General features: G+C 38.9%; 1 protein-coding gene across 2 annotated transcripts in view; it reads right to left on the minus strand.

The window, feature by feature from the left end:
- The window catches only part of POU6F2 (POU class 6 homeobox 2), a 278,294-nt gene that overhangs the window by 161,094 nt on the left and 98,094 nt on the right, over positions 1-19,106 (minus strand). The gene's annotated exons all lie outside the window — the stretch shown is intronic.

Raw genomic sequence — 19,106 nt, forward strand, 5'->3', positions numbered from 1 at the left:
CATGAGTCATAGTCCTCTGGAAATTTAGTTCCAAATTCCCCGTTTCAGCAACAGCAGTCTAAGAACTAAGTGAAATTAATTAATTTTGCAACTCAGAGGAAAATGAGACCACTCACTGCAAGCCTCCAATTTGTGTCCTTTGCTCTCTCACACAAGTCTAGTGATCTTTGCTATGTCTGGAACAAAAGAACTCACCTCCTTGGTTGATAGGAAACATCGAGGGTTTATGCGCTGTCTGGTTAACTTTGTCACTAAGCAATGACTGTTGTCTTCCAGGGGCAGGCTCGCTCTCAGCACTGATGTGAGGAGACCCCATGGGCTGTGGAGTGTCGGTATCTGCTGTGCCAACTCACTGTGACACCGTCCGAGTTCAAACATGCAGGCGCAGCTCTGTAGTTCTAAAAGCCAACCCCTCTTAATCATTCACAAAGTGGTTTCTCTACTATTTCTCTATTCCTTTCTTGCTGTATATCATATCTGCCTTTCTGGGCAGCTGGCATATATCCAGTGCCATTTGTTTCATCCCACCTTGTTGCATGGGTTGCGACTTCCATGAATGCTATCTTCTATCCAGTTTCTATGCTTTCCCCCAAAGTCTTCCGTTACTTGGATTGTTTTCTTGTTCCGTAACATTTTGGTATTCTTATCAAATTGACATTAGCATCCTTGAAACATTCTGTATAAATACAGCCAAAGATAGATCTTGTTCATTTTCTTCTTGTTTTACAGAGGATAAGCAGACCTGCAGTTAACCCTAGCATCATCTTTGTATTTGCCACTCTTCTCAGGGGCGTGAATGAAGATAAAGACAAATGAGCTTCATCACTACTGCCATGGCATAATGCAACATGAACTACTTAAAAAAATTACAATTTTTTAACATATTGTGAGAAAAAATCTTTCGAAAGGACTGTAAGAACTGATGATTTTAGTTGGTAAATGAATGTTTCTTTTAACGGTTTTCTACCTTTTTGCTCTGCTACTTCAATACCTTTCTAATAGTTTGTTCCTTCTGAGGCAAATAATGTACTTACCACTATAAACACACTATTCCACAAATTATCATATGGGTAATCACAGGATGTTAATTAAGGGAGATAGCAATGATTTAAACTTTTATATCTAGTTTCAAAAGCCTGGGGACATTTTCCTCTCAGTCTACATGACACTGCTGTCTCTGAAAGAGCCATTTAGTATCTATGCAGCTCCTAAAATTCATTCTGCTTTCTTCCTTAAAAACTTCAGCATTCTTATCTTAGTTTGGCACTATGTACGCTTGCCTTTATGGGCATAATTAGTAAACAAAAAGCAAAGCAAAAATACCCCATGCCTATGAGAAAGATGTGCTGAAAAAAATAGAAAGTTTACAAAATAAATTCTCTATTGCAGACTATAGAAAATGAATGAGCTGCCCATACAAATGCCATGTTTATCACAGAATGGGCTGGAAGGGACCTTAAAGATCATCTAGTTCCAACCCCCCTGCTACAGGCAGGGACACCCTCCACTAGACCACATTGCCCAAAGCCTCATCCAACCTGGCCTTAAACACTTCCAGGGATGGGGCCTCCACAACCTCTCTAGGCAACCTGTTCCAGTGCCTCACCACCCCCACAGTAAAGAATTTCTTCCTAACATCTAATCTAAATCGACCCTCCTTCAGCTTGAACCCATGACCCCTTGCCCTGTCACTACACTCCCTCATAAACAATCCCTCACCATCCTTCCTGTAGGCTCCTTCAGGTACTGGAAGGCCACAGTGAGATCTCCCCAGAGCCTTCTCTTCTCCAGGCTGAACAACCCCACCTCTCTCAGCCTGTCCTCATAGAAGAGGTGCTCCAGCCCTCTGATCAGCTTCGTGGCCCTCCTCTGGACTCGCTCCAACAGCTCCATGTCTCTCCTGTACTGGGGCCCCCAGAGCTGGATGCAGTACTCCAGGTGGGGTCTCACAAGAGTGGAGTAGAGGGGCAGGATCACCTCCCTCAACCTGCTGGTCACGCCTCTTTTGATGCAGCCCAGGACACAGTTGGCTTTCTGGGCTGCAAGAGCACACTGCCAGCTCATGTTGAGCTTCTCATCAATCAATACCCCCAAGTCCTTCTCCTTGGGGCTGCTTTCAATCTATTCCCCGCCCAGTCTGTAGTTGTGCGTGGGACTGTGCTGACCCACGTGCAGGACCTTGCACTTGGCCTTGTTGAACTTCATGCGGTTCACACGGGCCCACCTCTCCAGCCTGTCAAGGTCCCTCTGGATGGCATCCCTTCCCTCCAGCATGTCGACCACACCACATGGCTTGGTGCCGTCGGCAAACTTGCTGAGGGTGCACTCGATCCCACTGTCCGTGTCACCAACAAAGATGTTAAACAGTGCTGGTCCCAGTACTGACCGCTGAGGTTTATTCTTGCTTCAAAGTGCTGTACAGATACTAGGTTTATATCCCAGGTTCTACATTCAAAGTAGCATTTAAGCACTGATTTTTCCAATTCTTTGAAACTTGCACAGATTTTCCTATGATCAGTTCCGCTTTACTACCTAACTAAAGATGGCTAGGACCTTTGTCAACTAGCAGCTTTACAGCTTAGACCAGGACAACTCACACTGCCCTGAAGAAGCTCTCTTGTCCATTTGGAAGGCCCTGGGAATCCATGAGAAGCAGCAAATGCAGTTAAGATCTATCTTCACCATCTCTTCTAACTCCCTGAAAACTATATGAGGAATCATCAACTAGTAGTCGAGCAGTGTAAGTACCCTGGATTTATGGTATTACAATATTACCTTGTTGTTTGTTAGTTTAGACGGAAAAGGGCTCCAACATGGGACAGTGCTCAGTCTTTTATCGCTCCATCTGATCAAAGGCCATAGACTAATATTCCAAAGGACATTAATAATTCTTTCCCTCATAGACTGCAAGTCAGCTACTGATTTTAATGATACAAGATTATCCCTGATATTCACCCTTAGAACTCTTAGAAGACAGCTAGATTATATACCCTGAATTTATGGACATTACAGGATTCATATAGTTATTTATTGGGGGGAGGGAGGGATGAGAGAGATAAAGAGAACAGAATAGTCAAAGGAATTAGACCCACTCTCCTATGCAAAATAAACTTCCCAGTCTTTAAAAGCTTACAAAAATTAAAACTATGTCAATAAAGATTTGGTAGCATTTTATATTAACTCCAGTAGAAAAAGAGTCCACTTAACTAGGGTCAGGAGGAAAGACAATAGAAAAAAATTGGCTTTTGTGGTTCATTTAAAGCACAGCCTCAAAAGCAAAACCTGCTGATTTCAAGTGCTCTGAGTCTGAGGTTACATGAACTTAATACTAACTTTACAAATCAGGAAATTTATGATGAAATGGATCTGTTCATTAGAAAATCCCCAACCTACTTTGTGGTCTGTGGAGATGTTATCTGATCATTCAGTGATGTACTTGTGGTTTGTAAAAATGGGGACCCTAAAGATCATCAGAGCCAAAGTCTCTTCCCTGGGGCCTTTTTACTCTGCTGACACTTAGTGAAAATCTAACAGCAATACACTCTCCAGAGCAGCAATCATTAACTCATTCAAAGTCACAGGCACAAGGGTCTGGGGTTAGCAACTATTAATTAGTGTAATTATTCCCAGGATGACAATTACCAGCTGCAGGATCCACTTAACATCTATTCTCAAAACTTGTCTTTCTGCAATGCTAATGTTTCTAATAGGTTCATTTACCACCATTTACTGATTACATTCACTATGGTATATTGTTTTAGATGGACAGGACGGAAAGCCAATACCTAATATTGACCTTTACAGTATCCTGTGATTAGAAAGGCTGCTCCTACCATCATTAGCCACATCATTCTATTGAAAAACATATATACTGTTTGTGATAGATCCATGATATTTCTCCTTCAAATATGCTTACAAAATAACACGGTGTTTCAGACTACCTTCGTTGTATAACACACTCATTCATACTAATACGTTACATATATTAGTTGTACAATTTGATGTTTAAGATTATTTCAGCTAGTGGTGAGATGCACGTGGTAAAATTTCAAACCTGATTCTCCAGTCCTCATTAGCAAAAATAACAATGAAGAGAGGTACAAGTCTACAGTCTGTGTTTGCTCGGTAGTATCCAAATCCTGCATGGTGGTGAGCCATGTTGAAGCCCTGTGCAGTTCAATGAAACTAGAATGCTTGGCATACATCTAAATCAGACCTATATGTTTCCTAAAGGAACAGAGAAAAAGTAGCAGCATAAATGTAGTTTCACCTGCTTAGGGAATCTAACACACCTCTCCTGTAAACAGGGAGAGAAGATGTCCACGACAAACAAGACTTTGATAGGACCATAGAGCTAATTAATTTTATAACAGAAGGAAGCGAGCCTTTGATGGGAAGATTTTTCTCTAGATTTTCAAAACTGAAGGTATTTTAAATCTAGGATAGCACTAATTTCACCAAATGCTTTAACAGATCCTACTGATTGCAAAGAATATTAATGTTCTGCCAAATCAGAGCCCTACATTTCAAAGTGCATAAAACTACGATAAATCAGAATTTGTCATACGTGGAGATTTCAGAAGGAGAAAGATTGTCTGTTAGAAGGTAGTACAAGAGTTCCTCTTTCCAATACCAGTATAGTCTGGATTACTGAAACAGGAGAAAGATTTTCTAGTACAAAAGCAGGAGAAGAGTGCAGGGAGTATGGCATCATGTTATTCCGACACGTTTCTCTTTCTTCATTCTCCAAGAAGCTGATAGCAAGAGCAATCAAGGATGTCATACACTGAATATCAGAGTTCAAAAGGAACAGAGGAACAGAAGTATGGCAGCATGTTTTCTGGAGAGGCTTTAATTCTTTACTTTTACTATACTGTTAAGTCACAAATCAAAAGACAACATATTTTTTAAACTGTGTTAATAAACTGTTTCAGAGTAGTAACATGCTATTTTAGCACGTATTTTAAAGGGTCTCCTGGACAGTGCCTCAACTATGCAGGAGTAAGCGGAAGCAGCAGTGTTGCTTTTATATGTGCTGCTAGATTGTATTTGTGAGCATTTGATGTTCTTCTTTAATAACCTCAAGTAAAAGGCTGAATGAATTCAACAACAGTAGCTGAAAAAAGTGCAATGAGTCATATTATAGGAAAATGGAGAAAAGGATACAGGACTCTCCACTGAACACAATCCTATATTGTAGGCAATCTGTGATAACACCCTTTTCATTTCAGTTCAGTCCCATAAAATTACCACTAACATTACAACTCATGCAGAACACAGATAAATGTAAAAATGTCACAGAATTCTTCCAGATGGGACTTTTAGTTCCACTAGATCACCATCTACTTTTTTACTTGTCTAATATTTCATTACAACCTTCCATAAGTTAATTTTCTTTCCACTGACCATGTAAATCACAAATCAATTTTCATTTAAAATGCCTGACTACAGATTGCTCCTGAAAGCTCAAAGCATATGCTTCAGTGAGCTCTCCAACATTCTTAATGCACATTAGAAAAATGTTGTGGTTTTTTAAAAATCTTTTTAAAGGAATTAATTTTACATTAAAGTCTGGCATGAGACCCAAGTAGTGGTACTCCTCCCTTCCTTCTCCTCCCCCACCTCTAAAAAGCGGGTACGTTTTTGAAATGCAACCATATGTAAAGCTAGAAGTGGTTCATGACAATGACATTTTTCCCTAAACCAAAAATTTAGGCAAAAATATAAACTGTTTTAGATTTGCAGAAAGTAGACATGATTACCTAATCCCAAACCCCTACTGCACTCACATACTTCTCTAGGAGAAAGAAGGCAGAAAAGGAAGAAAAGGAGGAAAAACATTCAGAGTTCAGCCATTGGCTGTGCTTTATTTGAACCATTCTTTTTCTCATATTCTAAGAGAACTTTTGTTTAGGCTAAAATATATTGCTGAATATTGCTAACTTTAATTACAGAAGCAGCCACCCTATAACCAATGGAATATGCCTGAGAGACAAGCAGGATTCAGCCTTTAAAACAATCTGTAAGAAATGTTATTTAGGAATGCCTAGAAAATATCCTGAAACAGTATTCTCTTAAATGTTCTTTTCTTATGTTAATTTAAATATAGCGCTTTCCCCCTATGAACGTGTAAACATACATTTGGCAAACTGGACTTGGGGAACATGGTTTCTATGGTTGGTTTTGCTATTGTCCTGCTGAGAAACACAGGACAGTCACTTCACTACTCTGTGCCTTAGTTTCCCCAATAGTAAACAGTGGATCATTAAAATGACCCTGTTTTCATATTAGACAGGACCACTTAAATGCCTGAGCTGACATACGCATAAGCATTTGCTCAATCAGTAAGAGGCAGGAGTGATCATGTGGTCATTTAACTCTTTTTCTAGGTAGACTACGTTTCCTCACACCGGGAATTTCTACGCTGTTTAATCTCAATTTGTTTTCACATGTTCTTGGTACTGGAGAACCTTGAAGGACAAATACTGCAATAGAGCAACCTGGTGTGGTGGAAGAAGGGAGGCTGTATCTTCTCTTGGAACACAAAGGAACTGTAGCCTTTTCTACTGGTGTGATCCCAGGTCATTGAAGTCTAATGAATTGACTAAATGCAAGGGAAGACAGAAGTGTGGCTCCTGATCTGAACCCACATGCAAGTCTACCCTTCACTCTCTTTTCCTCTGCTTACCTGGCATATCCATATTTACCATGTCTCCCTCCACCTTTGGGATTGTCCTTCCATCTCTGAAGTTCACTTCAGTACTGTTTTGCACCACTCTATCACAGCTCTCAGCAAGACAGTACAGCTTTGAATCCCAAGTTCTTGAAGCACTCTGACATTGGGATTCTAGCTTGGGGGTGATGGAGATGGTGTCAGTTTAAATAAGGCTGAGTGCTCATGACAATTGAAAGTAGTTCTGCATTAAGTGGGGCTCTTCCACATAATACAGTATGTCAGTGCTGACCACTGAAATGGGGGAAGGGAAAGGCTATTGAGCAGTCTGTAAATAGGGTCTTGCCAAACCATTTGCAGGTTATAGTCAGCCAAACCTTGAGGGTCTTCAGATAGGGTTTTTTAAAACTCACACTCCCTAATGTCAACAGGGCCTCAAGCATCACATCTAATGTGAATCTGCCTCACTAAACCTGAGAGTTGAGGGCCTCCGGATTTGGCTCTGTGCTGGCATATCACAATCATCACTTAGAGCTAACCACTTACTTGTGACGATGTGGAATTACTTCAGATATGAAGAGGTGTGGGGAAAAAATGTTTACTTTGCTTCCTGATTTAGATAAAACCTATCATCTAAGGAGGAAGTTATACACAACAGTGAAGTCTCCCAAAACGCATCTATTAATAGTCACTGGAATCTTTATGGAGTAGGGAATACTATGAAGACAAGCTGTCTGGTCCTCTAACAAGAATTTAAAGTTAACTGCTTTATCTGTAACTAAACAAACAGGTAGTTGGTTGGGTTATCTGACCAATCAGTAAAAGGCCCACAAAAATACTCAGTGTGTGAGATGCCTGTGAGTTGGTTCAACTGAGTGGCTAGCTTACTTTTTTTTCTTTTTCTTTTGCCTGGCCAGCTAAGGGCCAGAAGGCTGTGCTTTTTGGATTTTACCTCACTTGTCTTTTTATTTTTCCACTCATATTTGCTTTAGTGGCTTTTTGTTCCATCAGCAATGGATTGGCAGACATCTCTAACGACCAAGAGGTGAGCAACCAAAGAGGAATCTCAATTACGGTGGCCAGAAAGCACACTAGACACTTCAGCGTGTCTCCATTAACTAGATCCTCTACCTCCTTACATTTACTTTGTGAAATTCTTCTCAGGAGGAGTTTGTATTTCACAGCCTACTTGATAGAGGCTCCTGGATGAATGTGCTAGCTGAAGCTTAAAAAGGGCAGTAGAAGTATATGCACATGCTCATAGGTACAAGCTGGGATGTGGAAAAGAAAGTATCTGAAGGCATATTGGAAAGAAAAGGAAAATAAAGATTTCTCATGAAAACCATGCACTCTCCTGAGAGACTTCTCAAACCATCCATGTTTTCATGTAATTTTGAGTACTTCTTGATGGGGAGAATAACATCCATACAGAAAACATGATGCTTGGGAAGCCTGTGTTTCCAATGTCAATCACACACTAGCAAATACAGATCAGAACTTCAGATTTAGATGTTGACATGCCCATTTCAATGCCTATCAATAAAGTTATATACACACAACATTCAGGCATTCCATTTTCAACATTTTGTCTACAATTACTAAACAGAATATTACAGCTGCTGGTGGCTAAAATCAGAGCTGCCAAGTTAAATTTAACTCTGCAGGTGCTGATGACAGAGTTATTTATACATAAGCTGCACCACCCTGCAACCTGGGCACTCAGTGCTCCAATGGAAGCCTCTACCTAAATAACATTGCTCTGAATCATCAGCAATGAGGATTTGCTTTCATTGCATATACATCAGTCACCAATTACTTGTTCCAGAAGCACTAATACAGGTTTAAGGCTACGTCAACATTAGCAAGTGATTTGCTGCAGTATGAGAAGATCACTAGATGGAGGCAGTTGGTTCCAAGTCCCTTTCTTTCCCTCTATTTGCAGTTCAAGGTTTTTACTCTTGCACTGAAGGTATAGGTCTTGAAGCTGTCTAAAGGGCCAACTGTTGGTTTGGACCTTTGTATCTCCACTTGGCTGTGGAATGCAGCCAGCATGCACCTGGAGTGGAGCTTCAAGATTAGTTTCCTCCAAAAGAAACCTGATCTGTGCACATCAAACTAACATGAGGCAAATGGTGAAAACAGAGGGATTCATTTCAAGTTTGCTCTACTTCTCTCAACCAAAATACTTCAGTAGATTCAGCCTGCTATACAGTAAGATTTATTTTACAAACAATGGCTTACCTCCTGCCTTCCTACACCACTTCAATGAAAACTTTTCCCTTATTAATACCTGTAAATTTAGGTTTCTCAGCCTCAGTTTCTAATCTCCAGCATGCCATTTATTAAATTATCATATCAGGAGACAAAGAGAATGCAAGTGGAATGTGACCGTGTATAAATTGCTCTGTATTGGAAATCTCATCCCATTCTGTTATTTACTTTTCTCCAAGTAAGATAATTATATTTGTATAGGTATAGGTATAGATATAGATTAGATGTTACATTACAAAGCCACAAGGGTTCCTGATCTTGTTAACATGATGGTTGTCATAGTTTGTTTTGTTTTGCATAAGCAAGAGCTCATTACTGAGAATCCTTGTCATTCACATTGACTTGTGTCTTCTTAATGGAGCACTTCTGAAATGAATGGCAGGATATATACATTTCAATTCAAACTGCACCTTGGACTCCTACTGAAGTCAATGGGGCTTCAGGACAAAGGAAGCTTTATAGCTTGTGTTTTTACAGGCACGCCCTAGTCTCTTGTTCAGTGTGCTTTTAAGGAAGGCCAATAGTGATTTTCAAATCATTTTGCTTTCAGGTATTTCAGCTGGTCTATCTGGCTACCTTCCGCACTAGTCTCAAAAGATGCTATAGTTCTTTGTATTCCTTGCACTGCAGTGTGATGCCATGATGCAAATATACAAGCCTTACCCTGTCTCAGTTAGCCAGAATGGGTATAGTTTGCTGTGCAGAAGAGGTGAACTAAGAACAAGTCTCACTGCTGGGGAGGGTAATAGCAGCACTGCTTTTGCATCAGTCCCCTGCCAGGCAATCCATAGACTGACACTGATGGTTGCTCTGGAGGGAGTCACTTACCCTCCAAGCTAGAGGTAAGATGCCAGATAAGCAGTAGCCTGTAAAAAGGGATTAAAAGAAGAGAGAAAACCAGGGGGAAAGATTAAGATAATTTACCCTTGTATACTGTATCCATCATAAATCCTATTGTCAGTATCTATTGTTCAAGTACCTGACAAACTTCTGTTTCTATTCCCTCCATAAAAGCCTCCATCATATAGAAAGTTGCGTACCTTTCATGGTTTTATAATAAACTGGAAGTGGGTAACAGTGTGATATCAAAGGAAATAAAACTCCAGTTGCTATTGCTGCTGGGGTTGCCTTCTGAATGTGGCTTATACAATATTTCATCTGTGCTGACACCTTTCACTCTCAATTATTTGGCTGCTGTCAAAACAAATCAATCATATTATAGCACTGTGTCTTCATGTTACCATTCCACTGCAAGTTAGCTGCATTAGCTTTGAAATATATGGAGGTATAAAATTTATCTCTATTATTTATTTAATACAACTTTCTCCCTTGTGAGTTATCTCACAAACATAGCAAACTCAAATTATCTGATGTCAAACGTTGAATATATATAAATACCACTAAGAAATTTTAAAATAATGGCACCCATGGGAACATAAATGCATAAAGATACACTTGATAAGTCTTACACTTACAACCAATGATATTCTTCTGACAAATGGAACCAATAGTATATGTTTTTAATTTTGGTTGCAACTGGCCAAGGTGCTCATATTAGATAAATGTAATTTCATAAGACATAACTTTGAACTACCACTCCTGCTAAAGCAGAGTAAAACAAAGATTTAAAGAATTGATTTTGTTACCAGTAAAATGAACAGGGGGAAAAGAGCTGGGACTGAGTATTTTTTTTAAAGATGTTACAGTGCTGGGAGGGGAATGTAGTCTTCCTTTACAGTTCACAAGCATTGACTTGGGAAAGGAAAAGCTAAAATTTCAAAGAGAGAATGTGAAAGTGATTGTTCAGATTGCTAGACTTACAGTTTTCAGAGAACATGTACAAAATTTGTTCTTGAGAGGTTTTATCCTTTTAAAAATCAACAAAATAAAAGAAACAACTTTCAGGCTGCCAATAAGTGAATTTTCTGAAAATGTACTACTATAATTTCCTTGCTTTTTAGACAGGATTCCTGTCCTGTTACAACTGCATCTTCTAACATACAGAAGCCCAATATACTGGGAAAATTACAACAGGTTTATCACCTCCAGACGTTTACCTCTTCCTTCATTTATTACTGCTGATGTAATAGGAAACCAGCTGCACAGTACAAAATCCATTCAGGAATATCTGGGTTGTGAATAACTTTTAAAAAAACAAGCTGAAATGTACAGGGTGGACAGAAACAGTGCTAGACGAGGAAAGGGAGAAGAGACTGAAATGGGATCTGAAAAACAAAGGGAAAGATATTCAAGGATCAGATTATGTAAATCTAAAGTATCAGCATTGACTTGAATAGAATTAATCACAGAAGTGAGATGAGAAACTTGTCTTTATACTGAAGATTTGTTTTTAACATTGCATAATTTATCACAACAAAACACAACTAAGTGAAAGAAGAGTCTATAAGATGTGTCGAATCTACAGCTGATTAAGTTTAAAAGCAACATTCATGTTAAAATCAATAAGCAAAGGCACCCATGGCAGGCAACAGTCTAAGAATCCATATTGTGTGGCATCATCTTAACCTTGGTGGAAGCTTCCAGTCCTTCTATGGGCTGGAAAAGGTCACTGAAGGTCCCAAATAAAGAAAATTCACCTTATTATTGCAGCTACTGAAAAAGAGCCTAGCCTCTTTTAGGTCTATGAATGAGAAAAAGATTTAAGAATTTAGGACGTTTAGCAAAGATTTAGCCGAGTCTAAGGAGTTCAAGGCACCTAATAGTAGTGATTTTAAGCCATTGCGTCAGAAAGCATAGTGCTAACTATCCGCACATTCATTTACAGGTGGGAAGACAGTTGCAGAGAACACGCGCGAATTGTCTACTATCACACAGGACATCTGGGGCAGAGCAAAACACAACTCTCATGTCTGTGCTGGGGCGGAGCGCAGAGCAGAACACAACTCATGTCTGTGCTCTCTGGTACGTCTGTCAGAGCAATAGGCTTGTAAAGACGAAAAGTTCAAGGAATGAAAGCAGCTTCAGGGATCAGTAGCAAAATGAGACCGAGGCCTGAAGATCTCCATAGGCACAGATTTCTACCCAAAGGACATAAAATTGCATAGAGGTCTAGGCATGAGAAAACTCAACAAGTTTCACTTTCATCATTTCTAATGTCACCAGACAGGTCCTGTTTGCATTTCTAGAGCAATCTCAGTGGCAGACAGAATTTTCTTCTCAAAAAAAAAAAAAAAAAAAAAAGAAAAAATGCTGTAAAATGTTTCAAGATTTTATTAAGAAAGTCGTAAGACACCTTCGGAACTTTCCATGACAATTAAAAAAAGAACAAAAAAAACCAAAAAACAACCAAACCACAACAGAGGAGATCTCTATAAAAACAGGAAGTGTATGGTTCTGTGGTACAGAACCACACAGACTTTAAAAAAAATTTCATTTACAAAATTGGCTCCCAGGTGGTTAAACTTGTATGTTCCATGCATTCAAATTCACACTATTAAAAATGCCTGTAAACCCAGTTGGTCAATAAAGACTTTGTTGTTTTTATTAGTCCCTAAATATATATGTGCTTGATTAGACTCTCGCTGCTCTATCAGGAACACAAGTTTGTACCCAGGGAGTTTTTAAAACATGAATCATAGGGATTTTATTAATACAAGCACCATTGAAAAACAAAGGAAATTAAACCACAAAAACTATAAATGTCTGACTTAAATCCACTAAGGCAAGGAAATTAAGAGTGAAGGCTGCAAATCCATCCTGGTAATCCTTCTGCAACTACTGCAGGAAAGAGTCTTGGATCAGCATATGAGTCAGATATGCATATACCATATAGATGTACCTACCTATTTGCATGTGATCCACAGCAGTACACGTAGCATGTATGCTACAATGCAGAGGTGAGGAACAGAGTGACAAACACTAGCTAGGATTTTCACTTGCATTTGAAATTTCCTGGCTTTTGTGAGATTACTGTAAGTTAAGTGCTTAACATTATTGGAATGAGTTTTCTCTACATTAATTTAAATTGTCACGGTCTAAATTCAGGAAGAAGATTAACAGCTCCTGGAAACAGGTGCAAAGATATACTTTAAAAGCAGCATTAAAATGCATCCATGTTCTGGTTGACAGAAATTTCATTTATAATCCTGCACACACAATATTCCTGCCAGGAGCAGTATCAGTCTGAGTCAGGGCTGAATGAAGGGGCACGTTCCCAGAAATGCCTGGGTCTCTCATACCAGTCACGCCACAACTCCTAGCCTAGTGGTCATGTCTGCTAGAGGGTAGTTAACCAACAAGTTCCTCTTTCCCATCTACTTCTTGGCATGCAAGTCTGGAAACTCAGACTCTGCCAAAACTTGGTCCAGAAAGTTTAAGTAGGTACAAACACTTTGATTTCAGAACTAATTTGATCTACCTCACATCATTACTCCTCACTGATGTCATTCCATAACCATCAGTAGTGAAAAAATAGGCATGTCTGAGGTCTGTTTTGGGTGAAAGTCTACAACAGAGCACACAAGCATTAAGACTACTGCATTTTAATGCCTCTGATGCTAGGCCTTTAACTTATGGGGCAGAAAATCCAAACAACAAATAGCTAACACACTGGGAGTGATCAATAAACAACTAGTAACTAATAAAGCCCTGAACCTTTCACATTCCCTCTGTGAAGGCAGCAATTTTCCACTGAACAAGACGAGCAATTAACACGGGGCCACAGCATTCCCACAGGAGAAGCTTTGTATGGTGGGGAAAAAACAAACAAACAAACGAGCCCAGTAAGGTTCTCTCTGTACTACCTTCAGAAAAGCGATTTTTGCCCTTTCTCCCAAAAGCAAGTGTTAGGCCTCCCAACAGTACACTTCCTAGAAGACCACACGGAGACACAAAACCCTCTACCTGCCCCATCTTTGGGGTTCTCTACCTATTACTTCAGTTCCCCAACAACACAGTTTGGACAAGATACAGCTGTTAATCTGAGGAAACCTGCTGTAGTGGCTGCTAATCTACAGTTGCTCCGTGCATGCCGCAGTGTGCTTAAGGATACACAAATTTCTCCTATTTCTTTCCATTTACTAAGGTAGGGAGGTTGGTCTTAGGGGGTGGCTAACCCCTTTTTTGTTTAAGTGAGCCCTTCACAGTGACTGCATTACGTGAAGCATTTATACAGTGATAGGGGAGTTACATATGGTTTGAGGGCTTCACAGAAATTGCTAGCGAGTGCAGCTCCTTTTCTTGGTGCTTGTCATTCTTGTTCTGGTTATGTTACTACACTGCAGAAGTACCTGGGAATAAACTATTCCTCTAAGTGAAACATCATTTTGATTATTACTGACATTGGTGCTCATTAAAATACATAAGTGAAACACTGCCTTTCTGTAGACTCTGAAAGCTATTTCATGTTACTTGAAGGGGAATACAAATGAATAGGGACTGCATCACTTTAGTTAAAAGGGGAAAATGTTCTAAAAAGCTGGAATTTGGACTCTAGATCAGTAAGCAATTGAGGTTTGTAGTTTACTTCTTTTCAGTCTCTTTTTATTTTTCATCTCTCTCAAGACTTCTGATTTTTAAGGTGTGTGTGTGTACACATGGAGGAATGGAAACAGCATGTTTACTTTATCTGTTGCACAATTAATGATACAAATTTATGTTCAGATGAAACAAGATCTAATAAATGTAAATAATACTTTTTTCCTTTATGTTACTACCATCTTTACCTAACATTCATTTTGATTGATCTCCACATAAAAAAAAGCCTTTTTAATTTTTTTTACCACCATCTATGTCTATTGTTATCTGTATCAGTGCATTTTAATGACTGTCTCCTAGCTCTCAAGATGTTTAATACGTTTCCCCTTCCATTGTATTGCAGCTAAAATATGACCTGCCGCTGTTTAAATAATGTAATTTAATGATTTCACATTTTCAGCCATGCAAGGCTTCCTTTCAGCACTGAAGCCTTTCACTAATGATTTGGGGAGATAGTTTGTTCTCATTACTTTCAGAACTCAAGATTGAGAAACTCTGACTTGGAAATAAATTATTGACATCCACTTCAGGAACGGTACATTGTGTAGTGGAAGTAAAATACACAAAGTTTCAGTGCCATGAGGCTGGAGTCTCCAACTTGTTGATTTATTTCAAGGTTCAAGTGTCATTCAAGCTCTGTAGCAGTGGAGATATCCAAAATACCATTGTGCCATTGCTATGTGATGTAACATATTTAGGCCAACCCTTTGCAGACTCCTGAATTGTTATTCATCACAAGTGACCAGCATTGAGCTGGAAGGCAACACCATGCTAGTTTCTTCTCATTTCAAACATGTATACTATACTAAAAGGATACTTAAAATACATTAACTTTGTAGATAAAACTGCTTTGGATGTCATGGAAAAGTGAACAAAATGAGAGGACAGCCTTTAGCATCTCCCCAGCACTGGAATACCTTCCCATTTCTCAGTGATTCCAACACAGAATCATCAGGGCTAAAAAATATATTAAGAAAACAAGACAGAACAACCTCAGCCCCCCAAAAAGGTATCTTTCTGTACACATATACAGAAATATTACAAGTTGAATGTTGCTGAACACCAGTTTGGATGCTAAGAGGCAAGCTGGCAGAGTGTTTTCTGCATTAAGTCAATAAGGATAGGCCAAGAAGTAATGGACTAAAAGCAACAGAAAGGCAACACATTGTCTTGTAGGGTACCTGCCTCACTTACTCCCTTCTCACAACCTCACCATTGCTATTGTCACACCTTCAAAATTTTTGCTGGTTAAGAAAGCACATCTATGTTCCAGCTGTAATTCTAAGAAACGGTATGGGGAAAACAGGTGTGTAAATTTCATGGGACAACAGCTTTCTTGGATGGTTTTTAAACTCTTATCTTCAGTGCTTTTAGTGGATTACAGTAAAAAGTTATGGTTGTTGATTTTATTGTTTTCTTCAAAGAACTGTTGGTGGAAAGCCAAAGCTCCACAGGTCAATTTGTGTTATGTTCAGGGATTTCTGTTTACTCTAAAGCAGATGGCTCTATTCTGCCACCAACCCTGTGGCATTTCAGTAAATTGTATTCTTTGCATATTCCTTGTGCATGTGAAATTTGTTTAATGGGAGACAGGGAAAACATGTAAGTTTCATAGCAAGAATTTACACATTCACCTTCCTTCTGTTCACACACATTTGACTTATTTGCTCAGGGAACAGGTATGGTATAGCAGCGTGTGGCAAATGACATAATGTAACAAACAGAAAATAATCAAGTATGTGTCAAGAAAAGTAGTTTTGAAAGAGGCTTAGCTAAACCTCTTTTCACTTACAGCAACAAAATTCCTATTGACTTAGTGGTGGATCAGGACCACATAGCAACTGAACAATTTAACACAAATATATTTGAAGAAAATAATCTTACTTGTAAGTAACTGACAATTGAAGAATAGGTAATTTCACTGAATAAGTTATACTGTGCAATTTCCATATCATTAATCGCTCTATTTTACCAATGTCTTGAATTTTTTAAAAAAACTCGTTCTCTCATTGTAAGTACTTAACATACCTCTTCTATGATTCCTATCACTGAATGCTCTTTTCTTTTTCCAGAAGCAAGGGTTTTCAGTATTTTATCCAGTCACCCTAAGGTCTCATACTTACCACCCTGAACCAGACCTGAAAGTCTCTGAGAAGAAAATCAGTTAAACATGTTTATGTGGATCACACACATTTAGTCCCTTCATCAATGTTTAGTATGAATTAAAGTACTCTGTTAGATCAGAACTTATCAGTTACTCAAGAAGTCTTCAGAGTGTCTTTAGAGTTATCTAGCTGGGGTAGTTCGTGATGAAGAGGTTTAGAAGTTTACTGATAAGAGAAGAAAAAGAAGACAGGAGAAGACCCAGCTCACAGGAGCTGTGGAGATCTATGCTTGACTGCACTGGAAATTCAGGGACAGCAGACATGACAATAACAGGAGTAGTAAGACAGGTTAGAAAACAGCATGAAAACATGTCCCCCAGTTGTCTAGGTCGACCATGCCACAGAGAGGTTTAAGAGAGATAGATGGAAGTTTATGAATATAGTCTGATTTGCCCAAAGGGCAGGAATTACCAAAACTGTGCCGAAGCATGGGCTTCTATAAAAGTGCTGACTACAAAACAGAAGATACATTCTATGATTATCTTTCAAATAACCACAAAAAATAGGCACCAGAAGTCAGTCAAGTTCAATGGAAGTGATGATATCTCACAGCTAAAGATGTCCTCTAAAACACAGCACTCTCTCACCTGACTCCTACCTTCATTCATGCGTGCATTGGGTAGCAGGCTCTATAGAAAGCAACAGAAGTTTTAAGATTCAGGGCTCTTAAGAGCCATCTTGACCAAGTTACTTCATTTTCTTGTGCATCAGTTTCACTTCCAAATAATAAGAGCAGTGGCACTTGCTTAGAGGATCAGGAGGGAAGGGTAGAAAAGATGACAAACAGCAACACAACTAACAGAATTTGTAGCTCCTCTTCCTTTCATGTGATGCCCCAGCAAGTCCCTGTTTTAACCCATGCTTCCATCTACCAGTAAAGATTATAGAGGAAACCTTTTCATCTGGTAAGGTCATTGCTTGCAAAATTTATTTTGCAGAGCTACACCTTTTAGCTAGCAATTAGACACCCATGGCTAAACTAAAGAGCAAAGGTTGCCTGGCTTAATCCTTACTCTCCAGCTTTGCCACATGGGGTGATTACATGACGTAAGAACTGCACAAGCTTATGTTTATTTATAATACTACATACCCAGCAACTATAACCTGGAGCGCTCCAGAGTGGAAGGATACGTTTTTATAATGCCTGTTTCTTCATTAAGATTTCATCATCCACCTACGCTAAAAAGCCACTTCCCCTTCACTTTGTTATATCTGCTTTTACTCGCTCCTGTTCCACATTATTTTTTTAATCTCCAGTTCCCTACTTTACATGTACTCTCAAATTTTAAACAAGCAAAATTTGTGCATTAGTGTGTCCTTTTCATCTATGATTTATGAATGACAGGTTCTTCGGTGCAGCTTAATGGTATGAGAGAGACATTATTTTAAACATTAAAGTGAAAACCATTTACAACTATGATAAGAGAGGTCTGTTGACATTAAACTTTAAAACATGCACAAGGTAAAGGCAAGTAGCTGCTCCAACAGGTGAGAGTACTATGCATGCAGTTTGTAAGGGAGTTTGTTCAACACATGAGCTGTCTCTTCCTTTTCTCTGTTTCACAGCCTGTAGGATTTAGTGCTTCAAACAATTCATCTGGTTATCAGCAGCCACCAGAGTTTAATAACTAAAAAGTACTTAAGGTGCAATGCAGAGCATTCATTTTAAAAAATTACCATTCTGTTTAAGGAAAAGTTTTCCTACCATTTCCATCAGCAAGAAAAAAAAATAAATAAATTGGAAGAGCTAAAGCTTTATTTTGATACTTCCTGCTCACACTTTTATCACTTTCACACTAGACAATCACTTCCTTATGACCCTCTTCCATTAAAGCTGTACAACTCTATTTAAGATATTAGCTAATACTTATTTTGCTATACTTGGTTCAGTTCTTTCAGCAGCAACTGCTTTCTGAGAAGCAATCAACATAATTAGGAGTAGTAAATAAATACATCTGTATTTTACATCACATGTGTTTGGACTGAGTACCATTTCTAACTGTTACACACACTAACAAAGAATACTAAGGAAGAACAGGTATCTTACAGAAATGTTTTTCAGTCTGATTTTAGAGCACAGGGAGAATGCAGCAGGTATCTTAGAGTAGAACTATTGCAAACATGGTACAGCTCAGACAATGAGGAGGATACGTACAGAGATGAACTTTTTGCTTGTGACTTTGGAATCACGTAACTCCCTCAACAGCCTGGATGAGGATGGCCGAACTTTATTGATAAAAGCAGACCTCCCACAGCAAGAACAAGAACGCATATTTGGGGCACTGATGACAGCTGACAAAACTCTGATTTTATAATAAAAGATTTTTTTAAAAAGTGATTTTCATGCAATACTGTGCTTTTAGTTGCCTCTCTTCATTTAGCTACCCTAAACAGCAGTGGTGAAACAGAATACTTGTCTTCATGCTGCCATTTGAAATTTTAAAGTGAACTCTGAGTAGGGAACATTGATCACTGATGACAGAAAAGCCTAATGAATCATT

The sequence above is a fragment of the Balearica regulorum genome, chromosome 2 (assembly GCF_011004875.1).
Source record: "Balearica regulorum gibbericeps isolate bBalReg1 chromosome 2, bBalReg1.pri, whole genome shotgun sequence".
In the NCBI taxonomy this organism is placed as follows: Eukaryota; Metazoa; Chordata; class Aves; order Gruiformes; family Gruidae; genus Balearica; species Balearica regulorum.